Consider the following 25,442-nt stretch of genomic DNA (forward strand, 5'->3'; position numbering starts at 1 on the left):
GCCAGGGAAACAATCTCCTCCTAAATGTCAGCAAGACAAAGCAGCTGATTGTGGACTGCAGCAAGAAGCAGGAGCGGCACTACCAACCTGTGAGGATCAATGGAACTACGGTGGAGAGAGTAGACAGGTCTTCTCTCTGTTGAAGTCAGGGAAGCGCTTTCGCTCCCTGAAGACCAATACAGAGAGACTGACGAGGGGCTTCTTCCCACAGGCCATTCGGGCCGTGAATCAGGGCAACTGATAATCTGTGGGGACCACCACTACCATGTGACTGTAAATTTGTCAATCGGAATTGTACATCGTGTATATACACTGTAGATTGTGTATATATACCTATTACACATACATTGTTATATACTCTTTGTATATATATATATTTCCTTATCCACCCTTGTTTCTTTCCTCAGTTTGGACAGAGCACTCACAAAAACATTTCACTGCGAGTTATACCGTGTATGATAATGTACTTGACAAATAAACCGAACTTGAACTTGAACTTGAAGCCTAACTCTTACAGATTGGTCAACGTTATCCAGAATTGAATTTAGGACACAATAGTGCACCATATGCGATATCCTAAGGGATAGAGCAGATGCAAGGTTCGTGTAGCAGAGTGGCGCAGCGGAATCGTGCTGGGCCCGTAACCCAGAGGTCGATGGATCGAAACCATTCTCTGCTAAAGGACCTTGTCTTATAATGTGCTGTATCACCTTAAAACATTTGCTGAGTGCAGTTGTCGGTACTTTTACTGTTTTTAAAGAAAATGTTTCCACAGATGTAGGGGTTCTTGCTTCAGTGAAGCAAAACCCAACATCAGCTAAACATCCACACAAAGCTTTGTTTCTCCAAAAAAACCCAAAAAATAAAACAATGTCCAGCGAATAAGTACTCCAAAAAGAATAGATGTGACCAAAATGCAAACACGTAGCTTTTGAAACATCACGCCAGCTTTGGCAGGTTATGCTGAATGTTTATGTGTGGCCATGCCTTCTTGTACAGGAGGTCTGCTCCGTGCTTACAGTGATTCAGCCGTTTTGCCGACTTCTGTTTTGACTTAACTCTTACCTTGGTCTAGCACGGTTTCCTTTTGTTCTGCCATCGCATCTTGACTGCAGCCAATGACTGCTCGCATATTAGATTTCTAAGTTCTTGAACCTTTGGTGCTTAAGTAAGGTGTTTTCCATCAGCATGGGTGCAGGTCAGAATCTCTGGATCGACTGTTTCAAGCAAGAAGCATTCCCAGGCTAAACTCCTGGAGTGTGTGGGAGTAGGATCTTTTCCCATCGTTGCATTTATCTTTGCATTTATTTTCCATCTTCCACTAGATTTTGGGACTGTCAAGACACTGAACATGCTAGCAGCGCTAATGCTAACAGCGCTAGCGCTAACAACGCTAATGGTGCTGTCGGTGCAGGCAACGGCGCATGCGCAGAGCCCACCATAGAACAGTGCCCTCTCATCATCACGGAGAGTGACGCGACGAGAGAGTTTAAAAGAGTGAATAGCAGGAAGGCGGCGGGATCAGACGGTATCTGCGGGAAAGTCCTCAAAGACTGCGCAGACCAGCTTGCCCCAGTATTCACCGACAGCTTCAATTTCTCCCTGACGCTCGGTATCGTCCCATCCAGCATTAAGCGATCCACCATCGGCGCCGTCCCAAAGAAACCTCCACCCTCCGGCCTCGATGACTACCGCCCTGTTGCCCTCACATCAGTCGTGATGAAGTGCTTTGATAAGCTAGTCAGAGACTTCATCACCTCTTCATTGCCGGCCTCCATGGACCCACTGCAGTTTGCATACCGCCACAAACGCTCCACTGATGACGCAATTGCGCATCTGCTCCACACCACACTGACCCACCCGGACAAAAGGAGGGGTAATTATGTTAAAACGTTGTTTGTCGATTACAGTTCAGCATTTAACACTATCATCCCCTCCAAACTCACTACTAAGTTGGAGGATCTAGGACTGCATACATCCCTGTGCGACTGGCTTTCCATCTTCCTAACAGACAGACCACAATCAGTACGGGTGGGCAACTGTGTCTCATCCATCCTCACCCTCAGCATTGCAGCTCCTCAGGGTTGTGTCCTAAGCCCCCTGCTCTACTCACTGTAAACCTACGACTGCGCAACCACTTCCAGCTGCACCACCATTGTCAAGTTTGCTCACGATACCGTCGTCATGGGCCTAATCTCGGAAAACGATGAGAGGGCCTACCTGGAGGAGATTAAACACCGGGAAAACTGGTGCCAGGGAAACAATCTCCTCCTAAATGTCAGCAAGACAAAGCAGCTGATTGTGGACTGCAGCAAGAAGCAGGAGCGGCACTACCAACCTGTGAGGATCAATGGAACTACGGTGGAGAGAGTAGACAGGTCTTCTCTCTGTTGAAGTCAGGGAAGCGCTTTCGCTCCCTGAAGACCAATACAGAGAGACTGAAGAGGGGCTTCTTCCCACAGGCCATTCGGGCCGTGAATCAGGGCAACTGATAATCTGTGGGGACCACCACCACCATGTGACTGTAAATTTGTCAATCGGAATTGTACATCGTGTATATACACTGTAGATTGTGTATATATACCTATTACACATACATTGTTATATACTCTTTGTATATATATATATTTCCTTATCCACCCTTGTTTCTTTCCTCAGTTTGGACAGAGCACTCACAAAAACATTTCACTGCGAGTTATACCGTGTATGATAATGTACTTGACAAATAAACCGAACTTGAACTTGAACTTGAAGCCTAACTCTTACAGATTGGTCAACGTTATCCAGAATTGAATTTAGGACACAATAGTGCACCATATGCGATATCCTAAGGGATAGAGCAGATGCAAGATTCGTGTAGCAGAGTGGCGCAGCGGAAGCGTGCTGGGCCAGTAACCCAGAGGTCGATGGATCGAAACCATTCTCTGCTAAAGGACCTTGTCTTATAATGTGCTGTATCACCTTAAAACATTTGCTGAGTGCAGTTGTCGGTACTTTTACTGTTTTTAAAGAAAATGTTTCCACAGATGTAGGGGTTCTTGCTTCAGTGAAGCAAAACCCAACATCAGCTAAACATCCACACAAAGCTTTGTTTCTCCAAAAAACCCCAAAAAATAAAACAATGTCCAGCGAATAAGTACTCCAAAAAGAATAGATGTGACCAAAATGCAAACACGTAGCTTTTGAAACATCACGGCATCTTTGGCAGGTTATGCTGAATGTTTATGTGTGGCCATGCCTTCTTGTACAGGAGGTCTGCTCCGTGCTTACAGTGATTCAGCCGTTTTGCCGACTTCTGTTTTGACTTAACTCTTACCTTGGTCTAGCACGGTTTCCTTTTGTTCTGCCATCGCATCTTGACTGCAGCCAATGACTGCTCGCATATTAGATTTCTAAGTTCTTGAACCTTTGGTGCTTAAGTAAGGTGTTTTCCATCAGCATGGGTGCAGGTCAGAATCTCTGGATCGACTGTTTCAAGCAAGAAGCATTCCCAGGCTAAACTCCTGGAGTGTGTGGGAGTAGGATCTTTTCCCATCGTTGCATTTATCTTTGCATTTATTTTCCATCTTCCACTAGATTTTGGGACTGTCAAGACACTGAACATGCTAGCAGCGCTAATGCTAACAGCGCTAGCGCTAACAACGCTAATGGTGCTGTCGGTGCAGGCAACGGCGCATGCGCAGAGCCCACCATAGAACAGTGCCCTCTCATCATCACGGAGAGTGACGCGACGAGAGAGTTTAAAAGAGTGAATAGCAGGAAGGCGGCGGGATCAGACGGTATCTGCGGGAAAGTCCTCAAAGACTGCGCAGACCAGCTTGCCCCAGTATTCTCTGACAGCTTCAATTTCTCCCTGACGCTCGGTATCGTCCCATCCAGCATTAAGCGATCCACCATCGGCGCCGTCCCAAAGAAACCTCCACCCTCCGGCCTCGATGACTACCGCCCTGTTGCCCTCACATCAGTCGTGATGAAGTGCTTTGATAAGCTAGTCAGAGACTTCATCACCTCTTCATTGCCGGCCTCCATGGACCCACTGCAGTTTGCATACCGCCACAAACGCTCCACTGATGACGCAATTGCGCATCTGCTCCACACCACACTGACCCACCCGGACAAAAGGAGGGGTAATTATGTTAAAACGTTGTTTGTCGATTACAGTTCAGCATTTAACACTATTATCCCCTCCAAACTCACTACTAAGTTGGAGGATCTAGGACTGCATACATCCCTGTGCGACTGGCTTTCCATCTTCCTAACAGACAGACCACAATCAGTACGGGTGGGCAACTGTGTCTCATCCATCCTCACCCTCAGCATTGCAGCTCCTCAGGGTTGTGTCCTAAGCCCCCTGCTCTACTCACTGTAAACCTACGACTGCGCAACCACTTCCAGCTGCACCACCATTGTCAAGTTTGCTCACGATACCGTCGTCATGGGCCTAATCTTGGAAAACGATGAGAGGGCCTACCTGGAGGAGATTAAACACCGGGAAAACTGGTGCCAGGGAAACAATCTCCTCCTAAATGTCAGCAAGACAAAGCAGCTGATTGTGGACTGCAGCAAGAAGCAGGAGCGGCACTACCAACCTGTGAGGATCAATGGAACTACGGTGGAGAGAGTAGACAGGTCTTCTCTCTGTTGAAGTCAGGGAAGCGCTTTCGCTCCCTGAAGACCAATACAGAGAGACTGACGAGGGGCTTCTTCCCACAGGCCATTCGGGCCGTGAATCAGGGCAACTGATAATCTGTGGGGACCACCACCACCATGTGACTGTAAATTTGTCAATCGGAATTGTACATCGTGTATATACACTGTAGATTGTGTATATATAACTATTACACATACATTGTTATATACTCTTTGTATATATATATATTTCCTTATCCACCCTTGTTTCTTTCCTCAGTTTGGACAGAGCACTCACAAAAACATTTCACTGCGAGTTATACCGTGTATGATAATGTACTTGACAAATAAACCGAACTTGAACTTGAACTTGAAGCCTAACTCTTACAGATTGGTCAACGTTATCCAGAATTGAATTTAGGACACAATAGTGCACCATATGCGATATCCTAAGGGATAGAGCAGATGCAAGATTCGTGTAGCAGAGTGGCGCAGCGGAAGCGTGCTGGGCCCATAACCCAGAGGTCGATGGATCGAAACCATTCTCTGCTAAAGGACCTTGTCTTATAATGTGCTGTATCACCTTAAAACATTTGCTGAGTGCAGTTGTCGGTACTTTTACTGTTTTTAAAGAAAATGTTTCCACAGATGTAGGGGTTCTTGCTTCAGTGAAGCAAAACCCAACATCAGCTAAACATCCACACAAAGCTTTGTTTCTCCAAAAAACCCCAAAAAATAAAACAATGTCCAGCGAATAAGTACTCCAAAAAGAATAGATGTGACCAAAATGCAAACACGTAGCTTTTGAAACATCACGGCATCTTTGGCAGGTTATGCTGAATGTTTATGTGTGGCCATGCCTTCTTGTACAGGAGGTCTGCTCCGTGCTTACAGTGATTCAGCCGTTTTGCCGACTTCTGTTTTGACTTAACTCTTACCTTGGTCTAGCACGGTTTCCTTTTGTTCTGCCATCGCATCTTGACTGCAGCCAATGACTGCTCGCATATTAGATTTCTAAGTTCTTGAACCTTTGGTGCTTAAGTAAGGTGTTTTCCATCAGCATGGGTGCAGGTCAGAATCTCTGGATCGACTGTTTCAAGCAAGAAGCATTCCCAGGCTAAACTCCTGGAGTGTGTGGGAGTAGGATCTTTTCCCATCGTTGCATTTATCTTTGCATTTATTTTCCATCTTCCACTAGATTTTGGGACTGTCAAGACACTGAACATGCTAGCAGCGCTAATGCTAACAGCGCTAGCGCTAACAACGCTAATGGTGCTGTCGGTGCAGGCAACGGCGCATGCGCAGAGCCCACCATAGAACAGTGCCCTCTCATCATCACGGAGAGTGACGCGACGAGAGAGTTTAAAAGAGTGAATAGCAGGAAGGCGGCGGGATCAGACGGTATCTGCGGGAAAGTCCTCAAAGACTGCGCAGACCAGCTTGCCCCAGTATTCACCGACAGCTTCAATTTCTCCCTGACGCTCGGTATCGTCCCATCCAGCATTAAGCGATCCACCATCGGCGCCGTCCCAAAGAAACCTCCACCCTCCGGCCTCGATGACTACCGCCCTGTTGCCCTCACATCAGTCGTGATGAAGTGCTTTGATAAGCTAGTCAGAGACTTCATCACCTCTTCATTGCCGGCCTCCATGGACCCACTGCAGTTTGCATACCGCCACAAACGCTCCACTGATGACGCAATTGCGCATCTGCTCCACACCACACTGACCCACCCGGACAAAAGGAGGGGTAATTATGTTAAAACGTTGTTTGTCGATTACAGTTCAGCATTTAACACTATCATCCCCTCCAAACTCACTACTAAGTTGGAGGATCTAGGACTGTATACATCCCTGTGCGACTGGCTTTCCATCTTCCTAACAGACAGACCACAATCAGTACGGGTGGGCAACTGTGTCTCATCCATCCTCACCCTCAGCATTGCAGCTCCTCAGGGTTGTGTCCTAAGCCCCCTGCTCTACTCACTGTAAACCTACGACTGCGCAACCACTTCCAGCTGCACCACCATTGTCAAGTTTGCTCACGATACCGTCGTCATGGGCCTAATCTTGGAAAACGATGAGAGGGCCTACCTGGAGGAGATTAAACACCGGGAAAACTGGTGCCAGGGAAACAATCTCCTCCTAAATGTCAGCAAGACAAAGCAGCTGATTGTGGACTGCAGCAAGAAGCAGGAGCGGCACTACCAACCTGTGAGGATCAATGGAACTACGGTGGAGAGAGTAGACAGGTCTTCTCTCTGTTGAAGTCAGGGAAGCGCTTTCGCTCCCTGAAGACCAATACAGAGAGACTGACGAGGGGCTTCTTCCCACAGGCCATTCGGGCCGTGAATCAGGGCAACTGATAATCTGTGGGGACCACCACCACCATGTGACTGTAAATTTGTCAATTGCAATTGTACATCATGTATATACACTGTAGATTGTGTATATATACCTATTACACATACATTGTTATATACTCTTTGTATATATATATTTTTCCTTATCCACCCTTGTTTCTTTCCTCAGTTTGGACAGAGCACTCACAAAAACATTTCACTGCGAGTTATATCGTGTATGATAATGTACTTGACAAATAAACCGAACTTGAACTTGAACTTGAAGCCTAACTCTTACAGATTGGTCAACGTTATCCAGAATTGAATTTAGGACACAATAGTGCACCATATGCGATATCCTAAGGGATAGAGCAGATGCAAAGCTCGTGTAGCAGAGTGGCGCAGCGGAATCGTGCTGGGCCCATAACCCAGAGGTCGATGGATCGAAACCATTCTCTGCTAAAGGACCTTGTCTTATAATGTGCTGTATCACCTTAAAACATTTGCTGAGTGCAGTTGTCAGTACTTTTACTGTTTTTAAAGAAAATGTTTCCACAGATGTAGGGGTTCTTGCTTCAGTGAAGCAAAACCCAACATCAGCTAAACATCCACACAAAGCTTTGTTTCTCCAAAAAACCCCAAAAAATAAAACAATGTCCAGCGAATAAGTACTCCAAAAAGAATAGATGTGACCAAAATGCAAACACGTAGCTTTTGAAACATCACGGCATCTTTGGCAGGTTATGCTGAATGTTTATGTGTGGCCATGCCTTCTTGTACAGGAGGTCTGCTCCGTGCTTACAGTGATTCAGCCGTTTTGCCGACTTCTGTTTTGACTTAACTCTTACCTTGGTCTAGCACGGTTTCCTTTTGTTCTGCCATCGCATCTTGACTGCAGCCAATGACTGCTCGCATATTAGATTTCTAAGTTCTTGAACCTTTGGTGCTTAAGTAAGGTGTTTTCCATCAGCATGGGTGCAGGTCAGAATCTCTGGATCGACTGTTTCAAGCAAGAAGCATTCCCAGGCTAAACTCCTGGAGTGTGTGGGAGTAGGATCTTTTCCCATCGTTGCATTTATCTTTGCATTTATTTTCCATCTTCCACTAGATTTTGGGACTGTCAAGACACTGAACATGCTAGCAGCGCTAATGCTAACAGCGCTAGCGCTAACAACGCTAATGGTGCTGTCGGTGCAGGCAACGGCGCATGCGCAGAGCCCACCATAGAACAGTGCCCTCTCATCATCACGGAGAGTGACGCGACGAGAGAGTTTAAAAGAGTGAATAGCAGGAAGGCGGCGGGATCAGACGGTATCTGCGGGAAAGTCCTCAAAGACTGCGCAGACCAGCTTGCCCCAGTATTCTCCGACAGCTTCAATTTCTCCCTGACGCTCGGTATCGTCCCATCCAGCATTAAGCGATCCACCATCGGCGCCGTCCCAAAGAAACCTCCACCCTCCGGCCTCGATGACTACCGCCCTGTTGCCCTCACATCAGTCGTGATGAAGTGCTTTGATAAGCTAGTCAGAGACTTCATCACCTCTTCATTGCCGGCCTCCATGGACCCACTGCAGTTTGCATACCGCCACAAACGCTCCACTGATGACGCAATTGCGCATCTGCTCCACACCACACTGACCCACCCGGACAAAAGGAGGGGTAATTATGTTAAAACGTTGTTTGTCGATTACAGTTCAGCATTTAACACTATCATCCCCTCCAAACTCACTACTAAGTTGGAGGATCTAGGACTGCATACATCCCTGTGCGACTGGCTTTCCATCTTCCTAACAGACAGACCACAATCAGTACGGGTGGGCAACTGTGTCTCATCCATCCTCACCCTCAGCATTGCAGCTCCTCAGGGTTGTGTCCTAAGCCCCCTGCTCTACTCACTGTAAACCTACGACTGCGCAACCACTTCCAGCTGCACCACCATTGTCAAGTTTGCTCACGATACCGTCGTCATGGGCCTAATCTCGGAAAACGATGAGAGGGCCTACCTGGAGGAGATTAAACACCGGGAAAACTGGTGCCAGGGAAACAATCTCCTCCTAAATGTCAGCAAGACAAAGCAGCTGATTGTGGACTGCAGCAAGAAGCAGGAGCGGCACTACCAACCTGTGAGGATCAATGGAACTACGGTGGAGAGAGTAGACAGGTCTTCTCTCTGTTGAAGTCAGGGAAGCGCTTTCGCTCCCTGAAGACCAATACAGAGAGACTGAAGAGGGGCTTCTTCCCACAGGCCATTCGGGCCGTGAATCAGGGCAACTGATAATCTGTGGGGACCACCACCACCATGTGACTGTAAATTTGTCAATCGGAATTGTACATCGTGTATATACACTGTAGATTGTGTATATATACCTATTACACATACATTGTTATATACTCTTTGTATATATATATATTTCCTTATCCACCCTTGTTTCTTTCCTCAGTTTGGACAGAGCACTCACAAAAACATTTCACTGCGAGTTATACCGTGTATGATAATGTACTTGACAAATAAACCGAACTTGAACTTGAACTTGAAGCCTAACTCTTACAGATTGGTCAACGTTATCCAGAATTGAATTTAGGACACAATAGTGCACCATATGCGATATCCTAAGGGATAGAGCAGATGCAAGATTCGTGTAGCAGAGTGGCGCAGCGGAAGCGTGCTGGGCCCGTAACCCAGAGGTAGATGGATCGAAACCATTCTCTGCTAAAGGACCTTGTCTTATAATGTGCTGTATCACCTTAAAACATTTGCTGAGTGCAGTTGTCAGTACTTTTACTGTTTTTAAAGAAAATGTTTCCACAGATGTAGGGGTTCTTGCTTCAGTGAAGCAAAACCCAACATCAGCTAAACATCCACACAAAGCTTTGTTTCTCCAAAAAACCCCAAAAAATAAAACAATGTCCAGCGAATAAGTACTCCAAAAAGAATAGATGTGACCAAAATGCAAACACGTAGCTTTTGAAACATCACGGCATCTTTGGCAGGTTATGCTGAATGTTTATGTGTGGCCATGCCTTCTTGTACAGGAGGTCTGCTCCGTGCTTACAGTGATTCAGCCGTTTTGCCGACTTCTGTTTTGACTTAACTCTTACCTTGGTCTAGCACGGTTTCCTTTTGTTCTGCCATCGCATCTTGACTGCAGCCAATGACTGCTCGCATATTAGATTTCTAAGTTCTTGAACCTTTGGTGCTTAAGTAAGGTGTTTTCCATCAGCATGGGTGCAGGTCAGAATCTCTGGATCGACTGTTTCAAGCAAGAAGCATTCCCAGGCTAAACTCCTGGAGTGTGTGGGAGTAGGATCTTTTCCCATCGTTGCATTTATCTTTGCATTTATTTTCCATCTTCCACTAGATTTTGGGACTGTCAAGACACTGAACATGCTAGCAGCGCTAATGCTAACAGCGCTAGCGCTAACAACGCTAATGGTGCTGTCGGTGCAGGCAACGGCGCATGCGCAGAGCCCACCATAGAACAGTGCCCTCTCATCATCACGGAGAGTGACGCGACGAGAGAGTTTAAAAGAGTGAATAGCAGGAAGGCGGCGGGATCAGACGGTATCTGCGGGAAAGTCCTCAAAGACTGCGCAGACCAGCTTGCCCCAGTATTCTCCGACAGCTTCAATTTCTCCCTGACGCTCGGTATCGTCCCATCCAGCATTAAGCGATCCACCATCGGCGCCGTCCCAAAGAAACCTCCACCCTCCGGCCTCGATGACTACCGCCCTGTTGCCCTCACATCAGTCGTGATGAAGTGCTTTGATAAGCTAGTCAGAGACTTCATCACCTCTTCATTGCCGGCCTCCATGGACCCACTGCAGTTTGCATACCGCCACAAACGCTCCACTGATGACGCAATTGCGCATCTGCTCCACACCACACTGACCCACCCGGACAAAAGGAGGGGTAATTATGTTAAAACGTTGTTTGTCGATTACAGTTCAGCATTTAACACTATCATCCCCTCCAAACTCACTACTAAGTTGGAGGATCTAGGACTGCATACATCCCTGTGCGACTGGCTTTCCATCTTCCTAACAGACAGACCACAATCAGTACGGGTGGGCAACTGTGTCTCATCCATCCTCACCCTCAGCATTGCAGCTCCTCAGGGTTGTGTCCTAAGCCCCCTGCTCTACTCACTGTAAACCTACGACTGCGCAACCACTTCCAGCTGCACCACCATTGTCAAGTTTGCTCACGATACCGTCGTCATGGGCCTAATCTTGGAAAACGATGAGAGGGCCTACCTGGAGGAGATTAAACACCGGGAAAACTGGTGCCAGGGAAACAATCTCCTCCTAAATGTCACCAAGACAAAGCAGCTGATTGTGGACTGCAGCAAGAAGCAGGAGCGGCACTACCAACCTGTGAGGATCAATGGAACTACGGTGGAGAGAGTAGACAGGTCTTCTCTCTGTTGAAGTCAGGGAAGCGCTTTCGCTCCCTGAAGACCAATACAGAGAGACTGACGAGGGGCTTCTTCCCACAGGCCATTCGGGCCGTGAATCAGGGCAACTGATAATCTGTGGGGACCACCACCACCATGTGACTGTAAATTTGTCAATCGGAATTGTACATCGTGTATATACACTGTAGATTGTGTATATATAACTATTACACATACATTGTTATATACTCTTTGTATATATATATATTTCCTTATCCACCCTTGTTTCTTTCCTCAGTTTGGACAGAGCACTCACAAAAACATTTCACTGCGAGTTATACCGTGTATGATAATGTACTTGACAAATAAACCGAACTTGAACTTGAACTTGAAGCCTAACTCTTACAGATTGGTCAACGTTATCCAGAATTGAATTTAGGACACAATAGTGCACCATATGCGATATCCTAAGGGATAGAGCAGATGCAAGATTCGTGTAGCAGAGTGGCGCAGCGGAAGCGTGCTGGGCCCATAACCCAGAGGTCGATGGATCGAAACCATTCTCTGCTAAAGGACCTTGTCTTATAATGTGCTGTATCACCTTAAAACATTTGCTGAGTGCAGTTGTCGGTACTTTTACTGTTTTTAAAGAAAATGTTTCCACAGATGTAGGGGTTCTTGCTTCAGTGAAGCAAAACCCAACATCAGCTAAACATCCACACAAAGCTTTGTTTCTCCAAAAAACCCCAAAAAATAAAACAATGTCCAGCGAATAAGTACTCCAAAAAGAATAGATGTGACCAAAATGCAAACACGTAGCTTTTGAAACATCACGGCATCTTTGGCAGGTTATGCTGAATGTTTATGTGTGGCCATGCCTTCTTGTACAGGAGGTCTGCTCCGTGCTTACAGTGATTCAGCCGTTTTGCCGACTTCTGTTTTGACTTAACTCTTACCTTGGTCTAGCACGGTTTCCTTTTGTTCTGCCATCGCATCTTGACTGCAGCCAATGACTGCTCGCATATTAGATTTCTAAGTTCTTGAACCTTTGGTGCTTAAGTAAGGTGTTTTCCATCAGCATGGGTGCAGGTCAGAATCTCTGGATCGACTGTTTCAAGCAAGAAGCATTCCCAGGCTAAACTCCTGGAGTGTGTGGGAGTAGGATCTTTTCCCATCGTTGCATTTATCTTTGCATTTATTTTCCATCTTCCACTAGATTTTGGGACTGTCAAGACACTGAACATGCTAGCAGCGCTAATGCTAACAGCGCTAGCGCTAACAACGCTAATGGTGCTGTCGGTGCAGGCAACGGCGCATGCGCAGAGCCCACCATAGAACAGTGCCCTCTCATCATCACGGAGAGTGACGCGACGAGAGAGTTTAAAAGAGTGAATAGCAGGAAGGCGGCGGGATCAGACGGTATCTGCGGGAAAGTCCTCAAAGACTGCGCAGACCAGCTTGCCCCAGTATTCACCGACAGCTTCAATTTCTCCCTGACGCTCGGTATCGTCCCATCCAGCATTAAGCGATCCACCATCGGCGCCGTCCCAAAGAAACCTCCACCCTCCGGCCTCGATGACTACCGCCCTGTTGCCCTCACATCAGTCGTGATGAAGTGCTTTGATAAGCTAGTCAGAGACTTCATCACCTCTTCATTGCCGGCCTCCATGGACCCACTGCAGTTTGCATACCGCCACAAACGCTCCACTGATGACGCAATTGCGCATCTGCTCCACACCACACTGACCCACCCGGACAAAAGGAGGGGTAATTATGTTAAAACGTTGTTTGTCGATTACAGTTCAGCATTTAACACTATCATCCCCTCCAAACTCACTACTAAGTTGGAGGATCTAGGACTGCATACATCCCTGTGCGACTGGCTTTCCATCTTCCTAACAGACAGACCACAATCAGTACGGGTGGGCAACTGTGTCTCATCCATCCTCACCCTCAGCATTGCAGCTCCTCAGGGTTGTGTCCTAAGCCCCCTGCTCTACTCACTGTAAACCTACGACTGCGCAACCACTTCCAGCTGCACCACCATTGTCAAGTTTGCTCACGATACCGTCGTCATGGGCCTAATCTCGGAAAACGATGAGAGGGCCTACCTGGAGGAGATTAAACACCGGGAAAACTGGTGCCAGGGAAACAATCTCCTCCTAAATGTCAGCAAGACAAAGCAGCTGATTGTGGACTGCAGCAAGAAGCAGGAGCGGCACTACCAACCTGTGAGGATCAATGGAACTACGGTGGAGAGAGTAGACAGGTCTTCTCTCTGTTGAAGTCAGGGAAGCGCTTTCGCTCCCTGAAGACCAATACAGAGAGACTGAAGAGGGGCTTCTTCCCACAGGCCATTCGGGCCGTGAATCAGGGCAACTGATAATCTGTGGGGACCACCACCACCATGTGACTGTAAATTTGTCAATCGGAATTGTACATCGTGTATATACACTGTAGATTGTGTATATATACCTATTACACATACATTGTTATATACTCTTTGTATATATATATATTTCCTTATCCACCCTTGTTTCTTTCCTCAGTTTGGACAGAGCACTCACAAAAACATTTCACTGCGAGTTATACCGTGTATGATAATGTACTTGACAAATAAACCGAACTTGAACTTGAACTTGAAGCCTAACTCTTACAGATTGGTCAACGTTATCCAGAATTGAATTTAGGACACAATAGTGCACCATATGCGATATCCTAAGGGATAGAGCAGATGCAAGATTCGTGTAGCAGAGTGGCGCAGCGGAAGCGTGCTGGGCCCGTAACCCAGAGGTCGATGGATCGAAACCATTCTCTGCTAAAGGACCTTGTCTTATAATGTGCTGTATCACCTTAAAACATTTGCTGAGTGCAGTTGTCAGTACTTTTACTGTTTTTAAAGAAAATGTTTCCACAGATGTAGGGGTTCTTGCTTCAGTGAAGCAAAACCCAACATCAGCTAAACATCCACACAAAGCTTTGTTTCTCCAAAAAACCCCAAAAAATAAAACAATGTCCAGCGAATAAGTACTCCAAAAAGAATAGATGTGACCAAAATGCAAACACGTAGCTTTTGAAACATCACGGCATCTTTGGCAGGTTATGCTGAATGTTTATGTGTGGCCATGCCTTCTTGTACAGGAGGTCTGCTCCGTGCTTACAGTGATTCAGCCGTTTTGCCGACTTCTGTTTTGACTTAACGCTTACCTTGGTCTAGCACGGTTTCCTTTTGTTCTGCCATCGCATCTTGACTGCAGCCAATGACTGCTCGCATATTAGATTTCTAAGTTCTTGAACCTTTGGTGCTTAAGTAAGGTGTTTTCCATCAGCATGGGTGCAGGTCAGAATCTCTGGATCGACTGTTTCAAGCAAGAAGCATTCCCAGGCTAAACTCCTGGAGTGTGTGGGAGTAGGATCTTTTCCCATCGTTGCATTTATCTTTGCATTTATTTTCCATCTTCCACTAGATTTTGGGACTGTCAAGACACTGAACATGCTAGCAGCGCTAATGCTAACAGCGCTAGCGCTAACAACGCTAATGGTGCTGTCGGTGCAGGCAACGGCGCATGCGCAGAGCCCACCATAGAACAGTGCCCTCTCATCATCACGGAGAGTGACGCGACGAGAGAGTTTAAAAGAGTGAATAGCAGGAAGGCGGCGGGATCAGACGGTATCTGCGGGAAAGTCCTCAAAGACTGCGCAGACCAGCTTGCCCCAGTATTCTCCGACAGCTTCAATTTCTCCCTGACGCTCGGTATCGTCCCATCCAGCATTAAGCGATCCACCATCGGCGCCGTCCCAAAGAAACCTCCACCCTCCGGCCTCGATGACTACCGCCCTGTTGCCCTCACATCAGTCGTGATGAAGTGCTTTGATAAGCTAGTCAGAGACTTCATCACCTCTTCATTGCCGGCCTCCATGGACCCACTGCAGTTTGCATACCGCCACAAACGCTCCACTGATGACGCAATTGCGCATCTGCTCCACACCACACTGACCCACCCGGACAAAAGGAGGGGTAATTATGTTAAAACGTTGTTTGTCGATTACAGTTCAGCATTTAACACTATCATCCCCTCCAAACTCACTACTAAGTTGGAGGATCTAGGACTGCATACATCCCTGTGCGACTGGCTTTCCATCTTCCTAACAGACAGACCACAATCAGTACGGGTGGGCAACTGTGTCTCATCCATCCTCACCCTCAGCATTGCAGCTCCTCAGGGTTGTGTCCTAAGCCCCCTGCTCTACTCACTGTAAACCTACGACTGCGCAACCACTTCCAGCTGCACCACCATTGTCAAGTTTGCTCACGATACCGTCGTCATGGGCCTAATCTTGGAAAACGATGAGAGGGCCTACCTGGAGGAGATTAAACACCGGGAAAACTGGTGCCAGGGAAACAATCTCCTCCTAAATGTCAGCAAGACAAAGCAGCTGATTGTGGACTGCAGCAAGAAGCAGGAGCGGCACTACCAACCTGTGAGGATCAATGGAACTACGGTGGAGAGAGTAGACAGGTCTTCTCTCTGTTGAAGTCAGGGAAGCGCTTTCGCTCCCTGAAGACCAATACAGAGAGACTGACGAGGGGCTTCTTCCCACAGGCCATTCGGGCCGTGAATCAGGGCAACTGATAATCTGTGGGGACCACCACCACCATGTGACTGTAAATTTGTCAATCGGAATTGTACATCGTGTATATACACTGTAGATTGTGTATATATAACTATTACACATACATTGTTATATACTCTTTGTATATATATATATTTCCTTATCCACCCTTGTTTCTTTCCTCAGTTTGGACAGAGCACTCACAAAAACATTTCACTGCGAGTTATACCGTGTATGATAATGTACTTGACAAATAAACCGAACTTGAACTTGAACTTGAAGCCTAACTCTTACAGATTGGTCAACGTTATCCAGAATTGAATTTAGGACACAATAGTGCACCATATGCGATATCCTAAGGGATAGAGCAGATGCAAGATTCGTGTAGCAGAGTGGCGCAGCGGAAGCGTGCTGGGCCCATAACCCAGAGGTCGATGGATCGAAACCATTCTCTGCTAAAGGACCTTGTCTTATAATGTGCTGTATCACCTTAAAACATTTGCTGAGTGCAGTTGTCGGTACTTTTACTGTTTTTAAAGAAAATGTTTCCACAGATGTAGGGGTTCTTGCTTCAGTGAAGCAAAACCCAACATCAGCTAAACATCCACACAAAGCTTTGTTTCTCCAAAAAACCCCAAAAAATAAAACAATGTCCAGCGAATAAGTACTCCAAAAAGAATAGATGTGACCAAAATGCAAACACGTAGCTTTTGAAACATCACGGCATCTTTGGCAGGTTATGCTGAATGTTTATGTGTGGCCATGCCTTCTTGTACAGGAGGTCTGCTCCGTGCTTACAGTGATTCAGCCGTTTTGCCGACTTCTGTTTTGACTTAACTCTTACCTTGGTCTAGCACGGTTTCCTTTTGTTCTGCCATCGCATCTTGACTGCAGCCAATGACTGCTCGCATATTAGATTTCTAAGTTCTTGAACCTTTGGTGCTTAAGTAAGGTGTTTTCCATCAGCATGGGTGCAGGTCAGAATCTCTGGATCGACTGTTTCAAGCAAGAAGCATTCCCAGGCTAAACTCCTGGAGTGTGTGGGAGTAGGATCTTTTCCCATCGTTGCATTTATCTTTGCATTTATTTTCCATCTTCCACTAGATTTTGGGACTGTCAAGACACTGAACATGCTAGCAGCGCTAATGCTAACAGCGCTAGCGCTAACAACGCTAATGGTGCTGTCGGTGCAGGCAACGGCGCATGCGCAGAGCCCACCATAGAACAGTGCCCTCTCATCATCACGGAGAGTGACGCGACGAGAGAGTTTAAAAGAGTGAATAGCAGGAAGGCGGCGGGATCAGACGGTATCTGCGGGAAAGTCCTCAAAGACTGCGCAGACCAGCTTGCCCCAGTATTCACCGACAGCTTCAATTTCTCCCTGACGCTCGGTATCGTCCCATCCAGCATTAAGCGATCCACCATCGGCGCCGTCCCAAAGAAACCTCCACCCTCCGGCCTCGATGACTACCGCCCTGTTGCCCTCACATCAGTCGTGATGAAGTGCTTTGATAAGCTAGTCAGAGACTTCATCACCTCTTCATTGCCGGCCTCCATGGACCCACTGCAGTTTGCATACCGCCACAAACGCTCCACTGATGACGCAATTGCGCATCTGCTCCACACCACACTGACCCACCCGGACAAAAGGAGGGGTAATTATGTTAAAACGTTGTTTGTCGATTACAGTTCAGCATTTAACACTATCATCCCCTCCAAACTCACTACTAAGTTGGAGGATCTAGGACTGCATACATCCCTGTGCGACTGGCTTTCCATCTTCCTAACAGACAGACCACAATCAGTACGGGTGGGCAACTGTGTCTCATCCATCCTCACCCTCAGCATTGCAGCTCCTCAGGGTTGTGTCCTAAGCCCCCTGCTCTACTCACTGTAAACCTACGACTGCGCAACCACTTCCAGCTGCACCACCATTGTCAAGTTTGCTCACGATACCGTCGTCATGGGCCTAATCTCGGAAAACGATGAGAGGGCCTACCTGGAGGAGATTAAACACCGGGAAAACTGGTGCCAGGGAAACAATCTCCTCCTAAATGTCAGCAAGACAAAGCAGCTGATTGTGGACTGCAGCAAGAAGCAGGAGCGGCACTACCAACCTGTGAGGATCAATGGAACTACGGTGGAGAGAGTAGACAGGTCTTCTCTCTGTTGAAGTCAGGGAAGCGCTTTCGCTCCCTGAAGACCAATACAGAGAGACTGACGAGGGGCTTCTTCCCACAGGCCATTCGGGCCGTGAATCAGGGCAACTGATAATCTGTGGGGACCACCACCACCATGTGACTGTAAATTTGTCAATCGGAATTGTACATCGTGTATATACACTGTAGATTGTGTATATATACCTATTACACATACATTGTTATATACTCTTTGTATATATATATATTTCCTTATCCACCCTTGTTTCTTTCCTCAGTTTGGACAGAGCACTCACAAAAACATTTCACTGCGAGTTATACCGTGTATGATAATGTACTTGACAAATAAACCGAACTTGAACTTGAACTTGAAGCCTAACTCTTACAGATTGGTCAACGTTATCCAGAATTGAATTTAGGACACAATAGTGCACCATATGCGATATCCTAAGGGATAGAGCAGATGCAAGGTTCGTGTAGCAGAGTGGCGCAGCGGAATCGTGCTGGGCCCGTAACCCAGAGGTCGATGGATCGAAACCATTCTCTGCTAAAGGACCTTGTCTTATAATGTGCTGTATCACCTTAAAACATTTGCTGAGTGCAGTTGTCGGTACTTTTACTGTTTTTAAAGAAAATGTTTCCACAGATGTAGGGGTTCTTGCTTCAGTGAAGCAAAACCCAACATCAGCTAAACATCCACACAAAGCTTTGTTTCTCCAAAAAAACCCAAAAAATAAAACAATGTCCAGCGAATAAGTACTCCAAAAAGAATAGATGTGACCAAAATGCAAACACGTAGCTTTTGAAACATCACGCCAGCTTTGGCAGGTTATGCTGAATGTTTATGTGTGGCCATGCCTTCTTGTACAGGAGGTCTGCTCCGTGCTTACAGTGATTCAGCCGTTTTGCCGACTTCTGTTTTGACTTAACTCTTACCTTGGTCTAGCACGGTTTCCTTTTGTTCTGCCATCGCATCTTGACTGCAGCCAATGACTGCTCGCATATTAGATTTCTAAGTTCTTGAACCTTTGGTGCTTAAGTAAGGTGTTTTCCATCAGCATGGGTGCAGGTCAGAATCTCTGGATCGACTGTTTCAAGCAAGAAGCATTCCCAGGCTAAACTCCTGGAGTGTGTGGGAGTAGGATCTTTTCCCATCGTTGCATTTATCTTTGCATTTATTTTCCATCTTCCACTAGATTTTGGGACTGTCAAGACACTGAACATGCTAGCAGCGCTAATGCTAACAGCGCTAGCGCTAACAACGCTAATGGTGCTGTCGGTGCAGGCAACGGCGCATGCGCAGAGCCCACCATAGAACAGTGCCCTCTCATCATCACGGAGAGTGACGCGACGAGAGAGTTTAAAAGAGTGAATAGCAGGAAGGCGGCGGGATCAGACGGTATCTGCGGGAAAGTCCTCAAAGACTGCGCAGACCAGCTTGCCCCAGTATTCACCGACAGCTTCAATTTCTCCCTGACGCTCGGTATCGTCCCATCCAGCATTAAGCGATCCACCATCGGCGCCGTCCCAAAGAAACCTCCACCCTCCGGCCTCGATGACTACCGCCCTGTTGCCCTCACATCAGTCGTGATGAAGTGCTTTGATAAGCTAGTCAGAGACTTCATCACCTCTTCATTGCCGGCCTCCATGGACCCACTGCAGTTTGCATACCGCCACAAACGCTCCACTGATGACGCAATTGCGCATCTGCTCCACACCACACTGACCCACCCGGACAAAAGGAGGGGTAATTATGTTAAAACGTTGTTTGTCGATTACAGTTCAGCATTTAACACTATCATCCCCTCCAAACTCACTACTAAGTTGGAGGATCTAGGACTGCATACATCCCTGTGCGACTGGCTTTCCATCTTCCTAACAGACAGACCACAATCAGTACGGGTGGGCAACTGTGTCTCATCCATCCTCACCCTCAGCATTGCAGCTCCTCAGGGTTGTGTCCTAAGCCCCCTGCTCTACTCACTGTAAACCTACGACTGCGCAACCACTTCCAGCTGCACCACCATTGTCAAGTTTGCTCACGATACCGTCGTCATGGGCCTAATCTCGGAAAACGATGAGAGGGCCTACCTGGAGGAGATTAAACACCGGGAAAACTGGTGCCAGGGAAACAATCTCCTCCTAAATGTCAGCAAGACAAAGCAGCTGATTGTGGACTGCAGCAAGAAGCAGGAGCGGCACTACCAACCTGTGAGGATCAATGGAACTACGGTGGAGAGAGTAGACAGGTCTTCTCTCTGTTGAAGTCAGGGAAGCGCTTTCGCTCCCTGAAGACCAATACAGAGAGACTGAAGAGGGGCTTCTTCCCACAGGCCATTCGGGCCGTGAATCAGGGCAACTGATAATCTGTGGGGACCACCACCACCATGTGACTGTAAATTTGTCAATCGGAATTGTACATCGTGTATATACACTGTAGATTGTGTATATATACCTATTACACATACATTGTTATATACTCTTTGTATATATATATATTTCCTTATCCACCCTTGTTTCTTTCCTCAGTTTGGACAGAGCACTCACAAAAACATTTCACTGCGAGTTATACCGTGTATGATAATGTACTTGACAAATAAACCGAACTTGAACTTGAACTTGAAGCCTAACTCTTACAGATTGGTCAACGTTATCCAGAATTGAATTTAGGACACAATAGTGCACCATATGCGATATCCTAAGGGATAGAGCAGATGCAAGATTCGTGTAGCAGAGTGGCGCAGCGGAAGCGTGCTGGGCCCGTAACCCAGAGGTCGATGGATCGAAACCATTCTCTGCTAAAGGACCTTGTCTTATAATGTGCTGTATCACCTTAAAACATTTGCTGAGTGCAGTTGTCAGTACTTTTACTGTTTTTAAAGAAAATGTTTCCACAGATGTAGGGGTTCTTGCTTCAGTGAAGCAAAACCCAACATCAGCTAAACATCCACACAAAGCTTTGTTTCTCCAAAAAACCCCAAAAAATAAAACAATGTCCAGCGAATAAGTACTCCAAAAAGAATAGATGTGACCAAAATGCAAACACGTAGCTTTTGAAACATCACGGCATCTTTGGCAGGTTATGCTGAATGTTTATGTGTGGCCATGCCTTCTTGTACAGGAGGTCTGCTCCGTGCTTACAGTGATTCAGCCGTTTTGCCGACTTCTGTTTTGACTTAACTCTTACCTTGGTCTAGCACGGTTTCCTTTTGTTCTGCCATCGCATCTTGACTGCAGCCAATGACTGCTCGCATATTAGATTTCTAAGTTCTTGAACCTTTGGTGCTTAAGTAAGGTGTTTTCCATCAGCATGGGTGCAGGTCAGAATCTCTGGATTGACTGTTTCAAGCAAGAAGCATTCCCAGGCTAAACTCCTGGAGTGTGTGGGAGTAGGATCTTTTCCCATCGTTGCATTTATCTTTGCATTTATTTTCCATCTTCCACTAGATTTTGGGACTGTCAAGACACTGAACATGCTAGCAGCGCTAATGCTAACAGCGCTAGCGCTAACAACGCTAATGGTGCTGTCGGTGCAGGCAACGGCGCATGCGCAGAGCCCACCATAGAACAGTGCCCTCTCATCATCACGGAGAGTGACGCGACGAGAGAGTTTAAAAGAGTGAATAGCAGGAAGGCGGCGGGATCAGACGGTATCTGCGGGAAAGTCCTCAAAGACTGCGCAGACCAGCTTGCCCCAGTATTCACCGACAGCTTCAATTTCTCCCTGACGCTCGGTATCGTCCCATCCAGCATTAAGCGATCCACCATCGGCGCCGTCCCAAAGAAACCTCCACCCTCCGGCCTCGATGACTACCGCCCTGTTGCCCTCACATCAGTCGTGATGAAGTGCTTTGATAAGCTAGTCAGAGACTTCATCACCTCTTCATTGCCGGCCTCCATGGACCCACTGCAGTTTGCATACCGCCACAAACGCTCCACTGATGACGCAATTGCGCATCTGCTCCACACCACACTGACCCACCCGGACAAAAGGAGGGGTAATTATGTTAAAACGTTGTTTGTCGATTACAGTTCAGCATTTAACACTATCATCCCCTCCAAACTCACTACTAAGTTGGAGGATCTAGGACTGCATACATCCCTGTGCGACTGGCTTTCCATCTTCCTAACAGACAGACCACAATCAGTACGGGTGGGCAACTGTGTCTCATCCATCCTCACCCTCAGCATTGCAGCTCCTCAGGGTTGTGTCCTAAGCCCCCTGCTCTACTCACTGTAAACCTACGACTGCGCAACCACTTCCAGCTGCACCACCATTGTCAAGTTTGCTCACGATACCGTCGTCATGGGCCTAATCTTGGAAAACGATGAGAGGGCCTACCTGGAGGAGATTAAACACCGGGAAAACTGGTGCCAGGGAAACAATCTCCTCCTAAATGTCAGCAAGACAAAGCAGCTGATTGTGGACTGCAGCAAGAAGCAGGAGCGGCACTACCAACCTGTGAGGATCAATGGAACTACGGTGGAGAGAGTAGACAGGTCTTCTCTCTGTTGAAGTCAGGGAAGCGCTTTCGCTCCCTGAAGACCAATACAGAGAGACTGACGAGGGGCTTCTTCCCACAGGCCATTCGGGCCGTGAATCAGGGCAACTGATAATCTGTGGGGACCACCACCACCATGTGACTGTAAATTTGTCAATTGCAATTGTACATCATGTATATACACTGTAGATTGTGTATATATACCTATTACACATACATTGTTATATACTCTTTGTATATATATATTTTTCCTTATCCACCCTTGTTTCTTTCCTCAGTTTGGACAGAGCACTCACAAAAACATTTCACTGCGAGTTATATCGTGTATGATAATGTACTTGACAAATAAACCGAACTTGAACTTGAACTTGAAGCCTAACTCTTACAGATTGGTCAACGTTATCCAGAATTGAATTTAGGACACAATAGTGCACCATATGCGATATCCTAAGGGATAGAGCAGACACAAGATTCGTGTAGCAGAGTGGCGCAGCGGAAGCATGCTGGGCCCATAACCCAAAGGTCGATGGATGAAAACCATTCTCTGCTAAAGGACCTTGTCTTATAATGTGCTCTATCACCTTAAAACATTTGTTGAGTGCAGTTGTTGGTACTTTTACTGTTTTTAAAGAAAATGTTTCCACAGATGTAGGTGTTCTTGCTTCACTGAAGCAAAACCCAACATCAGCTAAACATCCACACAAAGCTTTGGTTCTCCAAAAAAAAACAAAAAATAAAACAATGTCCAGCGAATAAGTACTCCAAAAAGAATAGATGTGACCAAAATGCAAACACGTAGCTTTTGAAACATCACGGCATCTTTGGCAGGTTATGCTGAATGTTTATGTGTGGCCATGCCTTCTTGTACAGGAGGTCTGCTCCGTGCTTACAGTGATTCAGCCGTTTTGCCGACTTCTGTTTTGACTTAACTCTTACCTTGGTCTAGCACGGTTTCCTTTTGTTCTGCCATCGCATCTTGACTGCAGCCAATGACTGCTCGCATATTAGATTTCTAAGTTCTTGAACCTTTGGTGCTTAAGTAAGGTGTTTTCCATCAGCATGGGTGCAGGTCAGAATCTCTGGATCGACTGTTTCAAGCAAGAAGCATTCCCAGGCTAAACTCCTGGAGTGTGTGGGAGTAGGATCTTTTCCCATCGTTGCATTTATCTTTGCATTTATTTTCCATCTTCCACTAGATTTTGGGACTGTCAAGACACTGAACATGCTAGCAGCGCTAATGCTAACAGCGCTAGCGCTAACAACGCTAATGGTGCTGTCGGTGCAGGCAACGGCGCATGCGCAGAGCCCACCATAGAACAGTGCCCTCTCATCATCACGGAGAGTGACGCGACGAGAGAGTTTAAAAGAGTGAATAGCAGGAAGGCGGCGGGATCAGACGGTATCTGCGGGAAAGTCCTCAAAGACTGCGCAGACCAGCTTGCCCCAGTATTCTCCGACAGCTTCAATTTCTCCCTGACGCTCGGTATCGTCCCATCCAGCATTAAGCGATCCACCATCGGCGCCGTCCCAAAGAAACCTCCACCCTCCGGCCTCGATGACTACCGCCCTGTTGCCCTCACATCAGTCGTGATGAAGTGCTTTGATAAGCTAGTCAGAGACTTCATCACCTCTTCATTGCCGGCCTCCATGGACCCACTGCAGTTTGCATACCGCCACAAACGCTCCACTGATGACGCAATTGCGCATCTGCTCCACACCACACTGACCCACCCGGACAAAAGGAGGGGTAATTATGTTAAAACGTTGTTTGTCGATTACAGTTCAGCATTTAACACTATCATCCCCTCCAAACTCACTACTAAGTTGGAGGATCTAGGACTGCATACATCCCTGTGCGACTGGCTTTCCATCTTCCTAACAGACAGACCACAATCAGTACGGGTGGGCAACTGTGTCTCATCCATCCTCACCCTCAGCATTGCAGCTCCTCAGGGTTGTGTCCTAAGCCCCCTGCTCTACTCACTGTAAACCTACGACTGCGCAACCACTTCCAGCTGCACCACCATTGTCAAGTTTGCTCACTATACCGTCGTCATGGGCCTAATCTCGGAAAACGATGAGAGGGCCTACCTGGAGGAGATTAAACACCGGGAAAACTGGTGCCAGGGAAACAATCTCCTCCTAAATGTCAGCAAGACAAAGCAGCTGATTGTGGACTGCAGCAAGAAGCAGGAGCGGCACTACCAACCTGTGAGGATCAATGGAACTACGGTGGAGAGAGTAGACAGGTCTTCTCTCTGTTGAAGTCAGGGAAGCGCTTTCGCTCCCTGAAGACCAATACAGAGAGACTGAAGAGGGGCTTCTTCCCACAGGCCATTCGGGCCGTGAATCAGGGCAACTGATAATCTGTGGGGACCACCACCACCATGTGACTGTAAATTTGTCAATCGGAATTGTACATCGTGTATATACACTGTAGATTGTGTATATATACCTATTACACATACATTGTTATATACTCTTTGTATATATATATATATTTCCTTATCCACCCTTGTTTCTTTCCTCAGTTTGGACAGAGCACTCACAAAAACATTTCACTGCGAGTTATACCGTGTATGATAATGTACTTGACAAATAAACCGAACTTGAACTTGAACTTGAAGCCTAACTCTTACAGATTGGTCAACGTTATCCAGAATTGAATTTAGGACACAATAGTGCACCATATGCGATATCCTAAGGGATAGAGCAGATACAAGATTCGTGTAGCAGAGTGGCGCAGCGGAAGCGTGCTGGGCCCATAACCCAGAGGTCGATGGATCGAAACCATTCTCTGCTA

The 25,442-nt window shown here is 46.9% G+C and overlaps 7 non-coding genes across 7 annotated transcripts; all 7 read left to right on the forward strand.

Moving 5' to 3' along the window:
- The first annotated feature begins 2,858 nt into the window (after window positions 1-2,858).
- trnat-agu (transfer RNA threonine (anticodon AGU)) lies at window positions 2,859-2,930 on the forward strand. Its single transcript has one exon. It is a non-coding gene; the product is annotated as a tRNA-Thr (tRNA).
- Window positions 2,931-5,109: 2,179 nt separating this feature from the next.
- On the forward strand, window positions 5,110-5,181 carry trnam-cau (transfer RNA methionine (anticodon CAU)). The gene has a single exon. It is a non-coding gene; the product is annotated as a tRNA-Met (tRNA).
- Window positions 5,182-11,862: 6,681 nt separating this feature from the next.
- Window positions 11,863-11,934, forward strand: trnat-cgu (transfer RNA threonine (anticodon CGU)). The gene has a single exon. It is a non-coding gene; the product is annotated as a tRNA-Met (tRNA).
- Window positions 11,935-14,113: 2,179 nt separating this feature from the next.
- trnat-cgu (transfer RNA threonine (anticodon CGU)) lies at window positions 14,114-14,185 on the forward strand. The gene has a single exon. It is a non-coding gene; the product is annotated as a tRNA-Thr (tRNA).
- Window positions 14,186-16,364: 2,179 nt separating this feature from the next.
- On the forward strand, window positions 16,365-16,436 carry trnam-cau (transfer RNA methionine (anticodon CAU)). The gene has a single exon. It is a non-coding gene; the product is annotated as a tRNA-Met (tRNA).
- A 4,430-nt stretch (window positions 16,437-20,866) lies between these two features.
- Window positions 20,867-20,938, forward strand: trnat-cgu (transfer RNA threonine (anticodon CGU)). The gene has a single exon. It is a non-coding gene; the product is annotated as a tRNA-Thr (tRNA).
- Window positions 20,939-25,370: 4,432 nt separating this feature from the next.
- On the forward strand, window positions 25,371-25,442 carry trnam-cau (transfer RNA methionine (anticodon CAU)). Its single transcript has one exon. It is a non-coding gene; the product is annotated as a tRNA-Met (tRNA).

This window comes from Electrophorus electricus, chromosome 24 (assembly GCF_041902795.1).
Source record: "Electrophorus electricus isolate QZ-2024a chromosome 24, ASM4190279v1, whole genome shotgun sequence".
Lineage (NCBI taxonomy): Eukaryota > Metazoa > Chordata > Actinopteri > Gymnotiformes > Gymnotidae > Electrophorus > Electrophorus electricus.